The sequence below is a fragment of the Cicer arietinum genome, chromosome 4, assembly GCF_000331145.2.
Source record: "Cicer arietinum cultivar CDC Frontier isolate Library 1 chromosome 4, Cicar.CDCFrontier_v2.0, whole genome shotgun sequence".
Lineage (NCBI taxonomy): Eukaryota > Viridiplantae > Streptophyta > Magnoliopsida > Fabales > Fabaceae > Cicer > Cicer arietinum.
Genome location: NC_021163.2, coordinates 48288599 through 48309565, shown reverse-complemented (window position 1 = coordinate 48309565; position 20967 = coordinate 48288599). Strand labels below are relative to the sequence as shown.

At 34.2% G+C, this 20967-nt stretch overlaps 1 pseudogene; it reads right to left on the bottom strand.

The window, feature by feature from the left end:
• Positions 1–5718, bottom strand: part of LOC105851945 (uncharacterized) — an 8932-nt pseudogene extending 3214 nt beyond the window's left edge.
• Between the last annotated feature and the right edge of the window lie 15249 nt (positions 5719–20967).

Below are 20967 nucleotides of genomic sequence, written 5' to 3'. Positions count from 1 at the left end.
TATATATTCATAGCCCTCAAATTTAAACAAACAAGTTGAGCACCCCTACACTTGTGTAAGGAAAGACTCCTTTATCCCCAGAGATTGACGCAATTCATTGTTTTTCACTTTTAGGCTTGTAATGAGCTATATATAACAAAAAATGGGGTAATTAGGCTAAAAGAGGCTTAAACAAATGGATAAATGTAGGGTAGGCTTATTTGGCTGGTAGCTTAATTAGAAACAAATGCCTAGATCATTTCAATATATGCATGTGGGCAAGAGTCAATTCAGGTTCTGGCGTAACTAGCAATCATGAGTGAGATAACACACAAGAACAAAAAATGGAAAAATGTATTCCATTCATAATAAGGCTAAAAAATCTCACAAAGGTTAATGACTTATCACAAATGATACACAATTTAGCATTTTAATCCAATTTATTATACCAAGAATGCAAAAATACTATCAAATCATGTCAGTCCAAACAAACTCTCAATATTTACAACCATAAAATCTGATGAAAAAACATGCAATGCAATGTCCATTTTTATTTATTTTTTTATTTTTATTTTTTGAAATATAACAAATAAAATCATAACAAATAAAATCCTAAATAATACCTCACACTTAAATTACACATTGTCCTCAATGAAAGTAACAAGTATAAAATAAGAGTAAGGAAAAGACGTCATGAAAGCTAGCACTACCATAGACTTGACAAGACTCTATAATCTATATTTGAAACACATAAAGATAATGATCAAAAGGTCTTTATTTAGGTTGTAACGTGGCCAAGGTAAGGGTGAGATAATCCTAAGGAGACTAGTGTTGAAAATCAAAAAGGATAAAGGAGTAATGATTAAGATAGAAAAACAGCATTAAGAAGTAACTCAACAAAACATCATTGACTTTTATTTTCATACTCTCTTTGCTCACAATACAACCATTTTTCCTCTAGCATCTTCAAGCATAAAGCTCTCATGGAATAGCTTGAGACGTTGTCCGTTTACTTTGAACATTTTTTCGGTGTTTTCACTTTTTATTTCCAATGCACCATGAGGAAAAATGTTAGTAACAACAAAATGGCCAATCCACTTCGATCGAAGTTTCCCAGCCATAATTTTCAAACGGGAGTTGAACAATAAAACTTTTTGGCCAATGGAAAATTTCTTCCTAGAAATCATCTTATCATTAAAGTACTTAGTTTTCTCCTTATAGATGCGAGAGTTCTCGTAAGCTTCAAGTCTAAGCTCTTGAAGTTGTTGCAATTGAAGCTTTCTCTCCAAATCTGCTTTCTCAATATCAAGGTTACAACTCTTGACTGCCCAGTAAGCACGGTGCTCCATTTCCACTAGGAGGTGGCATGCCTTACCAAACACAAGTCGATAAGGGGACATCCCTATTGGTGTTTTGTAGGTTGTTCTATGAGCCCAAAGAGCTTCTTCAAGTCGGTGGCTTCAGTCTTTCCTGTTTTGCTGCACCATCTTTTCTAAAATCTGTTTGATTTCCCTATTTGAGACTTCAGCTTGCCCATTAGTTTTGAGATGATAAGGTGTAGAAATTCTATGCACAACCCCATACTTCTGAGGCAAAGCGTCCATGGTGCGATTGCAAAAATAAGTGCCTTGATCACTTATGATGGCTCAGGGTATTCCAAACCTGCAAAAGATATTGGATCTGATAAAACTGCAACAACTTTAGAATCATTAGTCCTAGTGGGTATTGCTTCCACCCACGTTGAAAGATAATCAACAGCTAGTAAAATATAGACAGAACCAAAAGATACAGGAAAAGGGCCCATAAAGTCAATGCCCCACACATCAAATACTTCACAAAAAAGCATAGGTTGTTGAGGCATCTCACTCCTACGAGTGATTGTTGTTCCTGGTATTTGGCATTTTTCACAAGTTTTGTAAGTCTCAAAAACATCTTTAAACAAAGTGAGCCAAAAGAAACCCGAGTCTAAGACTTTTCTTGTTGTCCGTTGAGGACCAAAATGTCCTCCATTTTGAGAAGCATCAGAAAAATGAAGAATGGATTGAGCCTCATGGTGGGAAACACATCGCCTAATCACCTGGTCACTACAAAATTTCCACAGATATGGATCATCCCACATATAGTATTTGGAATTACTTTTAAGTTTGTGTATTTGTGTTCAGGATGCATCTGCAGGAAAGACTCCAACAACTAGATAATTAACTAAATCAGCAAACCAATGAGTTACCTCACGCAACTGTAGTAGTTGCTCATCAGGGAAGTCATCTTGAATGGGGATGGGGTCATCATCCATTTCTATTCTGCTCAAATGATTGGCCACCAAATTTTCAGCTCCACTATTATCTTTAATCTCTAAATCAAATTCTTGGAGTAACAACATCCACCAGATTAATCTCGGTTTTGCTTCTGGTTTCTTCAACAAGAACTTCAAAGCTGCATGGTAAGTAAAAACAACTACTTTCGAACCTAACAAATATGATCTAAATATCAAGTGCAAAAACAATAGCTAAAAGTTCATTTTCAGTGGTAGTATAATTAGCCTATGCATAATCTAAAGTCCTAGAAGCATAATAAATAACATGGGCAACCTTACCAACCCTTTGTGCAAGGACTGCTCCCACAACATAGTTAGATGCATCACACATAATTTCAAAAGGGATGGTCCAATTGGGTGGCTGAATTATGGGAGTAGAGGTTAGTGTTGCCTTTAAGAAATCAAACGTCTTCTTGCATTTGTCATCGAAGGTGAAACTGACATCTTTTTGCAGCAAATTTGACAGTGCAAGAGGTATCTTCCTGAAATCCTTGATAAATTGCCTGTAAAAACCTGCATGACCAAGAAAAGAACGAATCTCGTGGATGCAAGATAGGTAAGAAAAATTAGAAATCACATTAATTTTGGCAGGATCCACTTCAATCCCATTTTTAGAGATCACATGTCCCAAAACTATGCATTGTTCAACCATAAAATGACATTTTTCGTAATTCAGCACAAGGTTAGTTTCAATACATCTATGCAAAACTCTATCTAAATTGTTCAAGCATGCATCAAATGAGGAACCATACACAGTAAAATCATCCATGAAAGTGTCAGGTGCATTGCATAGGCCAAATGGCATCCTCCTGTAGGCAAATGTGCCAAAAGGACAAGTGAACGTAGTCTTTTCTCGATCCTCTGGTGCAATATGGATCTGGTTTATTCTTCTGTAATCGATGCATACCCTCCAACTGTTCTGCACTCATGTGGGGATGAGTTCATTATTTTCATTTTTAACCACTGTGAGTCCAAATTTCTTCGGGACTACCTGCACCGGGCTCACCCATTGACTATCAGAGATGGGGTATATAATGCATGCTTGCAAGAGCTTGGTCACTTCTCTTTTTACAACATCCAAAATTAATGGGTTAAGTCGCCTTTGGGGCTGCCTGACTGATTTTACCCCGTCCTCCAGTAGTATCCTATGCATACACATGGATGGGCTAATACCAGGAATATCAGCCAAGGTCCATCTGATTGCCTTCGTGTGTTAGTAGAAATATTGATATCAGCACAATGATAAACTTGCAAGGCGACTTCGATCTTAGCACACACAAAGCACAATTGACTACCTGTATAAAATTCACAAGTATAAGTATCATCAAAACCAGACAATGAAGGAAAATCAGTGGCAAACATATCGGGGTAAGTGTCATCAACCAAATCAGCAAGCAATTCAATTTGAAAAATAGAATGCTCATTCACGGGGTGTTTCACATAATCAAAGATGTTAAATTTTACAATGCTATCACCAAATTCCATGGATAGTGTTCCAGCATGCACATAAATTTTTGTTTTAGCAGTTTTCAAGAATGGTATGCCTAAGATGATAGGTGCCCTGTTGGACTTATTCTCTCCCTCCATGTCCAGAATGTAAAAATCTGCAGGAAATATCAATTCATTAACTTGAACAAGTACATCCTCCACAAGTCCAGTGGGACGAGCATTGCTCCGGTTCGTCAATTGAATGGTAACACTTGTACTCTGTAAAGGTCCCAGAGCAAGAGAGTTAAAAATAGATGTAGGCATAACATTAATGGAAGCTCCTAAATCTAACATAGCATTTTCAAATTGACTATTGCCTATGGTACATGGAATGGAAAAAGTTCCTGGATCTTTGCATTTCTGAGGCATGGGCTGAATGAGGGCTGAAACATTTCGCCCCATGTTTACCCTTTCATTACCTTTTAATCTTCTCTTGTGTGTGCACAAATATTTTAGAAATTTTGCATATCTTGGAATCTACTTAATTGCTTCAAGAAGGGGAATGTTCACTTCTACCTTCCTAAATGTATCCAGGATCTCGTTGTCCCTATCTGCCTTGTCCATTTTCTTAGTCTTCACTGCTCTTTGAGAAAAAGGAAGTGGTATATTTTGCTCAGCATCAACAGTTTCAGATATCAAAGTATCCTCAACAAACTTGTTATTTTTCACTACAGTTCCAGGTACCTTCGGTATTTCAACACATTTCCCAGACCTCAATGTAATTGAACTGACATTAGGAGCATATGCATTTACTACTGACTATGAATGAAATTGGTTTGATCCTTGAGTCTGCAATTGATTGATTGAAGTGGCTAGCTGACCAATCTTTGTTTCCAAATTTTGAATGGTGGAATTTGTTCTTTGTTGAAATTGGAGATTCTGGACAACCATCTGTTTAACGAGGTTCTCTAATGAAGGTGCATTGTTTTGTTGTTGAGGAATATTTTGTTGTTGCTGCCTAGGTTGCTGTTGTGCAGATAATTCCCCCATCTCAAGTTGGGATGGTTTCTCCAACCACGATTGTACCTGTTAGACGATGGATCATAGTTGGCTTGAGGATTATATATATTTGCTTCATATGCTTGACAAGCATCAGCAATTGGATCTTCTTGCAATGTAGGACATGAATCTGAAGGATGCTCTAGAGAAGTGCAAATACCACAGACCACTGCTTGGGTTTTACCTATTGCCAATTTTTTTACTAAAGATGTAAGCTCATCAAGTTTTCCTTCTAAATTCTTGTGGGAAGTAGCTTGAATTTCATTCACACCCTTTGTCAACACTATTGAATTGCTTCTAGATGCAAACTGTTGAGAATTAATGGACATGTTCTCAAGCAAAGCCTTTGCCGCTTCTGGGGTCTTATCGACAAGTGCTCCCCCATTAGCAGCATCTGAAATGCTTTTATCCATAGATAACAAGCCTTCATAAAAATATTGGATGAGCAATTGTTCAGAAATCTAGTGATGAGGACAACTTGACACTAATTTCCTGAATCTCTCCCAATACTCATATAATGATTCCCTGTCAATTTGTTTGATGCCACATATTTCTTTTCTATTTGAAGCAGCTCTTGAGGTAGGAAACTTTTTTTCTAGAAACAACATCTTAAGGTCATTCCAACTTGTAACAGAACCTGGTTGAAGGTAGTATAACCAGTCCTTGGCAGCATCTTGGAGTGAAAATGGGAAGGCTCTCAGCTTAATGTGGTCTTCTGTGACTCCTTGAGGCTTCATGGTAGAACACACAATATGAAATTCCTTCAAGTGTTTGTGGGGATCCTCACCTGCAAGAACATTAAACTTTGGAAGAAAGTGTATTAAACCAGATTTAAGTTTAATTGGTACAGTAACTTCAAGATATGTGATACATAATGCATTATAATTGACATTAGGTGCAACAAGTTGTCTTAAGGTTCTATTATTCGCGTCAGCCATATTTTACAACAAGTTGTCAATTTCAGTATCTGACTCTAACTCGTTAGCACTAGCAGCTCTATTAAGTCTATGACATAAATGAAATGTCCTATCTATTTCAGGTTCAAGAGAATAAGATTCACATAACTAGCCCTACTCATGCATCATCATAACAATGCAATACAAAATAACAATTCTGAAAATTTCAACAATGTCCTAAATGCTAAAATTGAAGTGAAAAATCGAAAACCTCTATCAAATAAAATCCAAAAAATATAAAAATACCACCAAAAATTTCTAAACGTCAAATAAAGGTAACACAATTTTTTTTTGGGAATTTATGGAGAATATGAAAAATTCAAAAAAAGGTCTAAACGAAGGAATTTGGGATTTTGATCGTCGTTTCCGTATAAGAAACTTATACGTACTCCTATTCCTAGATTTTTTGTCTGATTTTCTGGCAAAACTTCGGAGCAATCCGAGACAGTCGCCTAAAGACAGGGTTAATATTATTATAAGAAAGTCTTCGACAACGGTGCCAATTTGATCCGCTGTCGCACAAGGTCAAATACAATTGATAAACTGTAAATAGAGGTAATAACTCGAATCGTTTCACAAGGACTTCTAATATAATAATAATAACCGAATTGGAAATTGAAATTAAAAAGGGGTTTTTTAGATTTTTGATTTAACAGATCAGCAAAACGATTAATCTACTTATTCGAGTTTCAGACCTATCACATATTCTATCAATGAGTTTAATTTCTAATTTGTGATTCTATTCTTATTTGACTATAGAATTGATCAAACAAGTGTAATCAATCCTATGTGAATTTGGTTTCTTTTATTGGATTAAGCATCACAATCATCAAAATATTACAATTAATGATCAAGCGTCGCAAAATTATAATTCAATTAAATTAGAAACCGAAATCAAATTCTGTCAAATAAATTTAATCAATTCTATTGAAATTCAATTTAAGCAATCAAAATATCAACATAATCAAATAAACAAGAATAGAATCATGAATCGAAATTGACATTGTAACCTGAATCTCAAGGTGTTGATGAAACTTTGAACTCGTGGGTTAATCTTATAAAATTAACCTTCCATGAAATTAAAATAAAACTGTTTATTTCTTGTAGCAATTTGAATCCTAATTTTTTTCGTTCTTAGAAAAGAAACAAAACTGCCAATATATAGTACTTGATATTGGGCTTTAGGGTTTAAAAACAAGTGACCCGCTAATTAAAGTTATTACAAAAATCCAGATTACGAAATCTGCAATTTAGGCCCAGTAAAGTTCAAAATTGGTATTTTCTTTCAACACAAAAGTTGTAGCTCAGTTTTTATCTTTCCAACGCCTGCTTATATGCACCGATCGATATTCGGAGCTCAAGTTATGACCTACAGAGCGAGGAAGAGTCAAAATACAAATAATAAAATTAAAATGCAAATAATAAAATTATAATTCAAATTCGACCCAAAGTTTAGAAACAAGCTAAAAATATTAATCTAAGCTATAAAGAGCTTTTAAAATACCAAACTAAAAAGCTAAAAACATGTGCTCAAATGCTATGATCAACTACTTTTGCATGCTCTGATGAATAGTAACTTCAATATGCCTTTGAAGTCTGAGGCCACTCTTCAAGCCTACCAATAAAGGTTATGTTCTACTGACTGTGACTCGTTCCAAATTGTTGAACACTTTGAAATTTCTCTGAGTCTAATAAGGAAACAAACATGATTTTCCCAAGCCACTATTTCTAAGTCTTGCAATCTGCCTCTGACTATCAAGAAAGCAATGAATACAACATCTGACTCTAACAATCAAGTTATACTCTGATGAAGAAAAGTCAAGGTCATTGATGAAATTTCATCAATTCTGATAAACGATAAATTTCACTTATCGGTATAAAAAATCTAAAGGTTCAAGAACACAACCCAATAATTTTCCCCAACCAAATCAAATCAAGCTTATGAAGAAAGATTCAACCAAATAATTTACAAATTCAATTTTGAAGAAAATACGCATCATATCATTCTAGAAGAATTTCTCATATCAGATTTGAAATAAAGAAATGACTAAAGGTCATATTATCAAAGCATAAATTTCAAAATTATATTTGGAAGAAATATTTGTTGACTAAGATGGAACGAAGATACAATTGAAAAACTCAGTAAGTAATTCACAAACCCTAATTTCAACTATAAATTGTGGATCAAGGCTGAAGAAGAAAGACAAGAACAATGCAAATACACAAACTCAGATATCATAAAAATCAAAGTGGTTTATAAAACCTCAAGAGCTCAATTTTCTACGTATTCAGAGTTGAAGGTTTTAAGTTCTAGCAAAACACTAGTTCAAAGAAAAATATTTTTAGGGCTTCATTGATGGTGTGAAAATATCATTGTAATAAATCTACTTAGTTGAAGCAAAATAGAAATTGTTTCAAACTCATTATAACCTACCCCGATAGTGGCTTTAGTGTGCCTCAAGCATTATGTGGATCTTAGGTTATGTTGAGAAAACTTCGCTTGTAGGGTCAAGGTGTTAGTGTGCCTTCAACAATCTGGGGTTGTTAGATTGTGTGGAGAATACTTGAATTGTAGGGTCAATGTGTGGTGTGCCTTCAACTATTTGGGGTTGTCAGGCTGTTTTGAGAAGAATGACTTGTACGGGCAAGTGCTTTGTAATTCTAAGTTGTTGAATTAGTGGATTAAATCATTCTAAGTGATGAGTCTGGATATAGCCAAGTTAGCGGTGAATGAGGATAAATTACTTGTGTCACTTTACTCATGCATTCCTTAGTTTTGTTACTACCTCTTCTCTAATCAAATTACTTGTGTCACTTTACTCATGCACTCCTCAGTTTTAATCAAATCATGAAAAAAAAATCCAACTTAGACAAACACAATTCAACCCCCCTTCTTGTGTTTGCACCTTCAGTAAAGCTTTCATAAAATTTGAAGTTTGAGCTCTTCTAGCTTTGACACTATCTACATGACTCTCCAAACAAATGGATGACAAGGATTTTGGAATCAATATTTTTATTTTATCTTTCAAAATTTGTCATCTTTGAGTAGAATTGGAAAAATTGTATAGATGTGTTAAAAAACTTTTAAAAAATATTTAGCTTTAATACAAGAGTTAGCCATATCACACAATGTCATATTAAGACTATGACAACTACAAGGAGTATAAAAAAGGCTCTTGAATTTATGTCTAAAAGTTTCTTTTGAACACCTTGATGTTTTCCTTTCATATTTAACTCATTATCATAACCTTGTCCTCACACATCAAATAGGTCAAGATAAGGATGTTTCAATTCATTTTGTAAAACATCAAAAAATCCTTAGGCAAATTGTATCATTCACATTTAAAAATCCTAAAGAAGATTCCTCAATATTAATAGAGTTTGAAGAAACATCCACATATTTTATTATCAAAGACAATTGCTCTTGGTAACTAACATGCAGAGTACAATCAAGTATCACCGAGAAAAACTTTGTTTGTTTGATTTTTATAATGATTCCAGTTTTAATTGAAAAAGTATTAACATATTTTGTATGTTATGCCCAAGATAATGAAAGTGACGATCTAGTCTTCAGAGGATTATTGTAATTTCCAATAATAAGAGTTTCAAGATTGAATGACTTATACATCCATCCAGTTCTGACTTCTGAGTTGTTTTGACTGCTTCTGACTTGGTTAGATTCATCTTCTAGTGATTTGTCATCTTCTTCTGATCTACTTATGATAGCGTTTCAATAAGTGTACTGAATCGTTGCAAGTAATAATTAAAACGGTAGTACCGAGTGTCGAACTCAAGGACTGTGTTTTACTAACAAATTATATTTAATTACTGAAATTGAACAAAAAATTTCCGAATTGATTGAAATAATATTTGAAATTAACAACTGTAATAAAATTGATCTTTTATAATTAGAAAAATGTCATGGATGAGTTTCACTTCGAATCCAAGCTTGATGTCTAATTTGATCCTAGTTACTGAATTCCTTTATTGAATCATTACCGAATTCTCTTTATTATTCTTGCCCTAATGTCTTAGTGACAAAACCTTTAATTCCAAAGTAACCGCTAATTCCTTAGTAGATTTAAGATTAGAATTAAGCCTTACCGTAGATGAATTCTCTTGTAAACTATTGTTTTGCAACTAATTTAATTGGTTTCATGACCTGCATCTATCCCTAGACTACAAATTCATGAATTTCTCATCTCAAGCATTCGTAAAGTCCACTTTCGTTTTAAAATATGAATCGTAGAACATTTTAATGTTGATCAAGCAATAAAAAGCATTAAGCATAAATATGAGAAAAATAATTGAATAAACTCATTCATATAACTAGAAATCAAATCCGAAAAATAAAGGTTTCATCTTGTTACACTAATCCCTAACAAATAGGATTCAGTTACTCATGACAGAGATATAAAAGATAGAGATTAGAGAAGAATTACAAGAAATATTCATGAATGATTTTTGATAAAACTGCTCCAATGGCGATAGAAACGGTCGTCTTTGAGTTTCTATGTTAGGGCACAAGTTTTCCCTACTTCCCAATTGTCAAAAGGATCCCTAAAAAGTGAAAAATTGTGTTTTTAATGAATGATGTCGCGTCCATGCGCTCCAAGCGCAGAAAACGCGCTTCAGGCGCACGCTGGCAGTGCTAAAAGGCAAGAAATGTGCCTCAGGTGCGGCTGTTGCGCTTCAGGCACACATCATCAGTTGTCTGACGTATTCTGCATTTTTCTCCTCTTTCGAGTCTGAATTTTGTAACACCCCGATTTTTAACAGTGCGAGTGTATTTTTTTTTCAAAACAAATTCATAATAACAAAGAAATAAATAAGGAAATACTTTTGGATAAATATTTAAGTCGTAACACAATGACAAATAAGTCAACAGAATTTACAAGCAGTTGAATAGTTTTTGAAATACGAATCCAAAGTATTTACACATCAAAAAGTGGTACATGGACCCCATCATAATAAAATGTCAAGCTAATAATATTGGTATAGGTACAATCTTCCAAATTAAACTAAACAGAACCCAAAATGAAAGACATCTAGTCCCTATATGTCAACCTAATCTGATCATTCTACAAAAAACTATACATCTCAGACGATCTTCACGCGCCCCGCAAGATCCTCCTAACACAGTTCCAGTCAGGTGTGTCCAACTACCTTCCCATCTACAGGGTACTAACCGGGCCCAGATTTCCACAATAGTTGTAAAGGGTCACCAACCGAAATTAACAATTAACACATAACATTTATGTTTTTAAATGCACAAAATAACCTTTCAACTTAGCATGCACCTTATAAGGGTTTCCATATGCCAAACATGCATAAACAAGGTTGAAAAATGAAGTTTTTAACAAAACAGCATTGTTGTATTCGAATACAACATATATGTATTCGAATACAAGGCTGTTTCAGCATTCAGCAGCAAAAACAACATGTTTGTATTCAAATACAACCTTCTGTATTCGACTACATAGCAAGTCAGTAGCAAAACAACATGTCTGTATTCGAATACAGCCTTCTGTATTCGACTACACAGTAAGTCAGTGGCAAAAACAACATGTTTGTATTTGAATACAACCTTCTATATTCGAATACACATCAGACAACATCAGAAAAACAACAAAATTCAGCTTTTAAAAGGGTTTTGAAATCAATCAACACTTACACACAAATTCAAACAATCACACTTAGCAATTATAGCACAATCACCATGACGACTTGAGTTTCGAAAAGGTTTTGCAATCAATCACCCTTACACACAATTTCAAAACATACACACTTAGCAATTATAACACAATCACTACGACAATTTGAGTTTCAAAATGGTTTTGCAATCAATCACACTTACACGCAATTCCACAACATCCACACTTGGCAATTATAACACAATCACCATGACGACTTGAGTTCAAACACTCAATCATAATCTTGAATCAAACACGACTCGTGTGCCAAGCATCCTAATGCAATGCGTATATGCCAAAATGCATGGACTCGGAATTCCAAACCAAAACCCTCCTCGAAGGGCCGTAAATCATAATTAAACCGCCTATCACATGTCGAAGTACTAAATTACCGAGGTGCTACCTATCACAGGTCAGCACGATTTACTAAAAACGTAAATCGTAAATGTACCGCCTATTACAGGCCAAAGTACTATTTATCGAGGTGCCACCTATCACGGGTCAACATGATTTACCAAAAATGTGTAGTCTATCACAGACCTTACACAACGCGACAATCCTCACAAGGATAAGATGAACCAACAAATCACATGGAATCATCTTGTGGCCCATCCGGTCACCACTATCACCATGGCCCATCCGGTCGCCATGTACTATGAAATGTATGAGCATACTCTGACTCTATCCACGACAATCATTAAGTAAATGCAGATATTAAAAGATTCCCCATTTTTAATACTCATTTAACTCTAATGATTTTCACGACAATCATTAAGTAAACGCAGATATTAAAAGATTCCCCATTTTTAATACTCATTTAACTCTAATGATTTTCAAATTCCACACAGAGCATACTCAGACATATTCTAAAATTCAATCAACAATCCACACCAAATCACATCAATTCATTTTTCCACAAAATCCACACAAACACATCTCAAATTTTATAATCTTAATTATGAGCACGTCAAACACGACAAAACACAAAACATCACAACCCACCACTCAAACACATCAAATTTCATTTCCTCAAAACACACATAGATGAATCAAATTCCTTTTCCACGAAAACACTCATCAATTTCACCAAAAACCCAACTCCAAAATTTCACCCATAAAAGCATTAAATTCATTTTCCCCAAATCTACACTTCAACCCTAACAAATTTATTTTCCGCTCAACCACAAATAAGTCCCTAAATGCAAACTAAAAGTTTGGAAGGAGCCCTTACCTTAACGTTAGCTTTAACGAGCGATTACGATACCGCGAGTAATTCAGATAAAATCTCCGCTCGCGACGTCGCTTCCAAAGTTAGTTCACTAGCACCGTAGCGTGGAGGTGAGCAACTTTACCTTCTATCTCTTTGCGAAACGAAGCTTAGATCTAGAAGAAAGATGAAGGTTTATGTTTGACGGTTTTGAAAACACCAACGCCGTTTTTCTCCGTTTTTGAATCAAAGGAGAAGAATGAAGTTGAGAAATTCTTGCTTTCTCAGCCACCAAGCCTTGGTTCCTTTTCTTGAAGCAAAAGGAAGCAACGAAAATGAAAGAAAAAGATGGAAGAAGAAGATGGGGTCACGAGGCAGGGAGGAAGAAAATTTAGTTTTCCTCCGTTTATGTTTTCTTTCAGTTTTCCTTTCTCCCTTTTTCCTTCCTTTCTTATTCCCTCCTTTTCCTTCCTTTCCTTTTCTCTCTCTCTCTCTCTCTCTCTCTCTCTCTCTCTCTCTCTCTCTCTCTATATATATATATATATATATATATATAAATATCTAGCTATTTTATAAAATTACCATTTCATCCATCACTTTCCAAACCACTTTTTGTTAAAAATATCTACTCTCGTCGCAACTCAATTGATAAATAAAATTTTCATCAACTCGATATATTTTTAACAAAACTGCCCGGTATTAAATTCTTTGTAACGTAAATAAATTATTCTCCGACAAATAATTTTAATTCAATTTCCAAAAATATATTTTTGGCATTTAACTCACTAAATACCAAAACTGGGTTAAAAGTCTAAGAAATTCCCCCACAAAATACCCTAAAATTGTATACTTTAGGATTTAAAATTAAGTGTCTTACAATTTTGGGTCCGGTGTCTTCATGACAGTTATAGCTATGGATCTTAGCTTTCATCTGAACTTGGTTTGACTCCAATTAGAAATCTATAACTCCAGATATGGCTGAAATACTCCACATAGATCATGTTGATTTCTCACCAATTTTCAGCACTACGCTAAAACAAAATAACACCCAAAACTCCGAAAAATCTCTACTCAATCAAGAAAATAAGAACATAAACATTTCATTAAATCAAAGAAATAAAATTAACAAAATATATCAAATAAATCCTTAAATTAACTAATGAATAAAAGATAAATAAGACTAAAAAAAATAAAAAAAAAATATGCATATGATGAAGAATCATCAACTTACAACCTCTAATTGTTTGGTTTCTTCTAGTTTGTCTGCATTTTATTCCTTAGGTTCTAGTAAACCGACAATTCCTCAACTTACTTTGACTTTTTAAGGTCCAGATTTTTGTCCTCAAATTTAACATGTATTGAGTCCTCCACAATTTGAGTTTCCATATTAATCACTCTATAAGCTTTCGACCTTTTAGAGTATCCAAGGAAGGTATACCTTTGTGAGCGAGGATCAAACTTGCCAAGGGTTGTCTTTAGTGTTTAATATATAACTAATGCAACCAATTCGCTGAAAGTAATATATATTAGGTTTTTTACCCTTCCATAATTCATATGGTGTTTCATTTGATGTTGGCCTAATTAAAATTCTATTTTGAATATAGGAGGCAGTGTTAATTGTCTCATCTCATAAATATTTGGCAATATTCATCTCATTTAACATGGTTCTGGCTATTTCTTTAATGGATCTATTATTTCTTTCTACAACTTCATTTTGATATAGTATTCTAGGAGAGGAGAAATTGTGTGAGATTCCACTCTCATCACAAAAACTTTCAAAAAATTATTTTCAAATTCTCCTCCATGATCACTTCTAATTGTTATAATCATAAGATATTTTTCGTTTATTACTTGTTGGCAAAATGCAATAAACACTTTTTGGCAGTCATCTTTATTCTTAAGAATTTTACCCAAGTCCACCTTGTGTAATCATCTACTATTACAAAAGCCAAATTTCTTTCCATTTACTAAGGTTGTTTTCATTGGCCCAAAGAGATCTATATGCAAGAGCTCAAGGGATTTAGAGGTAGAGACTAAGTTCTTAGGGATAAAAGAGTTCTTAGTTTGTTTCCTCTTTTGACAAGCTCCACACATTATTTTAGTTTTGAAACTAAGCTTAGGTAGACCTCTAACAAGTTGAATTTTATTCAATTTTGAGATTAATCTTAGGTTTGCATGACCTAACCTTTTGTGCGAAATTAATTTTTCTTCATTTACTAACATGATACACCTAACATCTTCTTTCTCTTAGCAAAACATATTTATCTTATACAGGTTATTTTGCCTCTTACCTTTAAAGAGTACATATCCATATTTTTTACTAATTTTTTTGCATAGATTTTTATGGGAGTCCTATTCCTTGATTTTTTTTGTGATTTTCTGGCAAAATTTTAGGCAATCTGAGACAATCGCTTGAAAACCGGATTTTATTAACTAGCAAAGTGCCTACGAGCTAGCAACAAGCCTAGCTAGCAACAAGCCTATCCGACATGTAGAGCAACAAAACAAGAAAAAACAATTGTTACGATGGTTAGTAATACCCTAAAATTGGTTAATATTTTTATCAGAGAGTCCCAGACAACACCGCCAATTTGATCCGCTGTTGCACACGGGTCAAATACAAGTAATAAAATATAGGTTGAGGTAATAACTCGATTCGTTTCGCAAGGACTTCTGATATGATAATATTATCCAAATTGAAAATTGAAATTAGAAAGGGTTTTTTTTAGAATTTTGTTTGAACAGATTAGCAAAACGATTAATCCACTAATTCGAGAGTTTCAGACCTGTCACAGATTCTATCAAGGAGTTTAATTTCTAATATGTGACTTTATTCCTATTTGACTATAGAATTGATCAAACATGCGTAATCAACCCTATGTGAATTCGATTTCTTTGTTTGGATTAAGCATCACAATCATCGATGTATTATAATTAAAGATCAAGCGTCGTAAAACTATAATTCAATTAATATAGAAACTGAATTCTGTCAAATGAATCTAATCAATCCTACTGAAATTTGAATTAAGCAATTAGAATAACAATAAAATCAAATAAAGAGAAATAGAATCATAATGTGAAATTAACATTATAACCTAAACCTCAAGGTGTTGATGAAACTCTGAGCGATTGATTGATTTGAGAGAAAATCAACCTTCTATGAAATTAAAATAAAAAAGTGTTTATCTTTCTCTTTCTCCATCCGAAAACAACATATCTCAAATAGAAGAAAACTCTGAATATATTGTACTCACTTTTTGGACTTGTAAAACAAATGGCCCATTACTTAAAATATGTACAAAAGTTTAGATAACGAAATATGCATGTTAGGCCCAGTAAAGTTCAACATTGGGTTTGTATTCCAACACAAAAGTTGTGGCTTTGATTTTTAGCTTTCCAACGCCTGCTCGTATGCGTCAATTCAATATCCAGAGCTCAAGTTATGACATACAGAGCAAGCAGGGAACAATATGCAAATAATAAAATTAAAATTCAATTTCGACCCAAAGTTTAGAAACAAGCTAAAAAATTAATCTAAGCTATAAAGAGCTTTTAAAATGCCACAGTAAAAAGTCAAAAACATGTGTCCAAATGTTTTGATCAAATTCCCTCACACTTAAACTTTTGCACTACGAGCAAAGTAATGCATGCGATTCCAAATATTCTCATGAATACAAAGTGGTGAGAGAAAAAAAAAAATTCTAGCTTAAGGCAATCATGAATAGATTTTTATCACAACCAAGGAAAACAAGAGGACAAGTTAACTAAAGAATGCAACATAAGTGGTTGAGTCCTTAGAAGATATAAAATTCTCTCAACCACTCAAGTGTTTGGGCTACTGTTTACACTTAAAGCACTTCATGAAAGCTACCGCTACCATAGGGTTTACAAGCATGTAACATCTATATTTGAAACACATACACATAATGATCAAAAGGTCTTTTATTAAGGTTGTAAAGGGGTCAAGGTAAGGGTGTGACAATCCTAAAGAGACTAGGGCTAAAAATCAAAGAGGATAAATGAGTAATGATCAAAAGAGAAAAATAACATTGAGATGTAACTCAACAAAATAACATTAACTTTATTCTTACACTCTCTTTTTTCACCACAACTCTTTGTTCACATCTCAACCATTTTCCTCATTTATTCATCAATATGTTTTTCTATATATTTTTTTCGTTTCTTTTTCTATTTTTAATTCTTTCTTTCTTTTTTTTTTCAAGATGAACCTCAAATCTAACCAACAAACAAGTTAAGCATCCCCACACGTATTTAAAAAATGACTCCTTTATCCCCCAAGATTGGATTAACTCATTGTTTTTCACTTTTATGCTTGTAATGAGCTATATAACAAAGAACGAGATAATTAGGCTCAAATGGGCTTAAACAAATGGATAGTTGTAGTGTAAGCTTATTTGGATGGTAGTTTAACAAGAAACAAATGTCTAGATCATTTCAATATATGCATGCGAAAAAGAGTCAAGTCAAGTTCTGCATAACTATAATTCATGAGTGAAATCACATAAGAAAAAAAAAATGGAAAAAATGTATTTCATCCATAATAAGGCTCAAAATCTCACAAAGGTTAATAGACATATCACAAATGATACACACTTTAGCATTCTAATCCAATTTATTGTACCAAGAATATAAAGATACTATCTAATCATGCCAGAAACTCAATAGAATTTGACTCACAAAATTTGCACCCACAAAATCTGATGAAAAATCATGCAATGCAATGCATATTTTATTATTATTATTATTATTATTATTATTATTATTATTATTATTATTATTATTATTATTATTATTATTATTTTGTTGTTGTTGTTGTTGAAATCTATAACAAATAAAATCCTAAATAATACCCCCACACTTAAATTACACATTGTCCTCAATGAAAGTAACAAGTATAAAATAAGAGTAAGAAAAGGGAGCTCCCTGATCAAACTTTAGTGTAGGTGGGTTTTTTCGAGAGTTCTTCTATGGTAGCATCTTCAAGCACAAAGCTCTCATGGAATAGCTTGAGGCGTTGTCCAGTTACTTTGAACACTTTGTCGGTGTTTTCACTTTTTATTTCCACTACACCATGAGCAAAAGTGTTAGTAACAATAAAAGGGCCAATTCACTTGGATTGAAGTTTCTCAGCCATAATTTTCATACGAGAGTTGAACAATAAAACTTTTTGGCCAATGGAAAATTCATTCCTAGAAACCATCTTATCATGAAAGTACTTAGTTTTCTCCTTATAGATCTAGGAGTTCTCATAAGCTTCAAGTCTAAGCTCTTCAAATTGTTGCAAATGAAGTTTTCTCTCCAAAACTGTTTTTCAATCTCAAGGTTATAGCTCTTGATTGCCCAATAAGGACGGTGCTCTATTTCCACTGGGAGGTGGCATGCCTTACCAAACACAAGTTGATAAGGGGACATCGCTATTAGTGTTTCGTAGGCCGTTCAATGAGCCAAAAGAGCTTCTTCAAGCTGGTGGCTCTAGTCTTTCTTGTTTGGATGTACCATCTTTTCTAAAATCTATTTGATTTCCCTGTTTGAGACTTCAGCTTTCCCGTTAGTCTGGGATGATAAGGTGTAGAAATTATATGCACAACCCCATACTTCTAAAGCAAAACGTCTATGGTGCGGTTGCAAAAATGAGTGCCTTGATCACTTATGATGGCTCAGGGTATTCCAAACCTGCAAAAAAAGTTTGATATGACAAAACCAATAACAACTTTAGAATCATTAGTCCTAGTGGGTATTGCTTCCACCACTTCAAAACATAATCAACAAGAAGTAAAATATAGACAAACCCAAAAGATACAGGAAAATGGTCCATAAAGTCAATTACCCACACATCAAATGCTTCACAGAAAAGTATAGGTTGTTGAGGCATCTCACTCCTACGAGTGATTGATGTTCCTGCTATTTGGCATTGTTCACACATTCGGTAAGTCTCAAAAGCATCCTTAAACAAAGTGGGCCAAAAGAAACTCGAGTCTAAGACTTTTCTTGTGGTCTGTTGAGAACCAAAATGTCCCCCTACTTGAGAGGCATGACAAAAATGAAGAATGTATTGAGCCTCATGGTGAGGGACACATCGCCTAATCACCTGGTCACTACAGAATTTCCACGGATATACATCATCCCCCACATAGTATTTGGCATCACTTTTAAGTTTATGTATTTATGCTCTAGATACATCTGTAGGAAGAACTCCAACAACTAGATAATTAACTAAATCAGCAAACCAATGAGTTACCTCACATAACTATAACAGTTGCTCATCTGGGAAGTCATCTTGAATGGGGTGGGATCCTCATCCAATTGTATTTTGCTCAAATGATCTGCCACTAGATTCTCAGCTCCACTCTTATCTTTAATCTCCAAATCAAATTCTTGGAGCAAGAACACCCACCGGATCAATCTCGGTTTTGCTTCTGGTTTCTTTCAGTAAGAACTTCAAAGTTGCTTGGTCAGAAAAAACAACTAGAAAAATCATATCAATCTTGGCAGGATCCACTTCCATCCCCTTCTTAGATATCACATGTCCCAAAACTATGCCATGTTCAACCATAAAATGACATTTTTCATAATTCAGCACAAGGTTAGTTTAAATACATCTATGCAAAACTTTATCTAAACTATTCAACCATGCATCAAATGAGGACCATACACAGAAAAATCATCCATGAAAACTTATATACAATTTTCTATGAAATCAGCAAAAATACTAATCATGCAGCGTTGGAAAGTGACATGAGCATTGCATAGGCCAAAAGGCATCTTCTTGTAGGCAAATGTGCCAAAAGGGTAATTGAACATGATCTTTCTTGATCCTCTGGTGCAATATGAATCTAAAAATAACCTAAAAAACCATCAAGAAAACAATAATGTAACTTACCAGCTAACCGTTCAAGCATCTGATCAATGAATGGTAAAGGAAATTGATCATTTCTAGTTGCCTGGTTTAGTTTCCTTTAATCGTTGCATACCATCCAGCTGTTTTACACTCGTGTGGGGATAAGTTCATTATTCTCAATTTTAACCATTGTGAGTCCAGTTTTCTTAGGGACTACCTGCACCAGATTCACCCATTGACTCTCAGAGATGGGGTATATGATGCCTACTTGTAAGAGCTTGGTTACTTCCTTTTTTACAACATACATAATTAAGGGGTTAAGTCGCCTTTGGGGCTGCCTGACTGATTTCACCCTATCCTCCGATAGTGTCCTATGCATACACATGGATGAGCTAATACCAAGAATATATGCCAAGGTCCATCTGATCGTCTTCCTGTGTTTTGTCAAAATTTGCAACAACTTCTCTTCCTGTTCATCTTTAAGTTTGGCTGAAATAATCACATGTAACTTGTCATGCCCTTCTAAATATTCATATTTCATATTTTTAGGAAGTGGTTTAAGCTCTATAGCCAGTGGCTGCTCAATGAAGAGTACAACACTAGTGGCCGAAGCTGCAAAATCAATAATGTCAGTAGAAATATCAATATTAGCACAATGGTCAACCTGTAAACCAACTTCGATCTCAGCACACACATAGCACGAATGAGTATATTTACAGAATTCACAAGTATAAGTATCTTCAAAACTAGACAATGAAGGAAAATTAGTAACAAACATATCAGGGTAAGTGTCATCAACCAAATCAGCAAGAAATTCAATTTAAAAAATAGAATGTTCTTCCATGGGGTGTTTCATAGCATCCAAGATGTTAAATTTTACAATGCTATCACCAAATTCCATGGATAGAGTTCTAGCATGCATATCAATTTTTGTTCTAGCAGTTTTTAAGACTAGTCTACCTAAGATGATAGGCGCCCTGTTTGACTTAGTCTTTCCCTCCATGTCCAGATTGTAAAAAATATGCAGTAAATATCAATTCATTAACTCGAACAAGTACATCCTCCACAAGTCCAGCAGGGCGAGCATTGCTCTTGTTTGCCAATTGAATGGTAACACTTGTACTCTATAAAGGTCCAAGAGCAAGAGAGTTAAAAATAGATGTATGCATAACATTAATGGATGCTCCTAAATCTAACATGGCATTTTCAAATTGACTATTGTCTATGGTACATGGGATGGAAAAAGTTCAAGGATATTTTCATTTTTGGAGGATTGGCTAAATAAGGGCTGAAACATTGCGCCTCATGTTTACTCTTTCATTACCTTTTAACCTTCTCTTGTGTGTGCACAACTCTTTTAGAAATTTGGCATATCTTGGAATATGTTTAATTGCTTCAAGGAGGGGAATGTTCACTTCCACCTTCCTAAATGTATCCAAGATCTTTTTGTCCCTTTCTGCCTCTTCCATTTT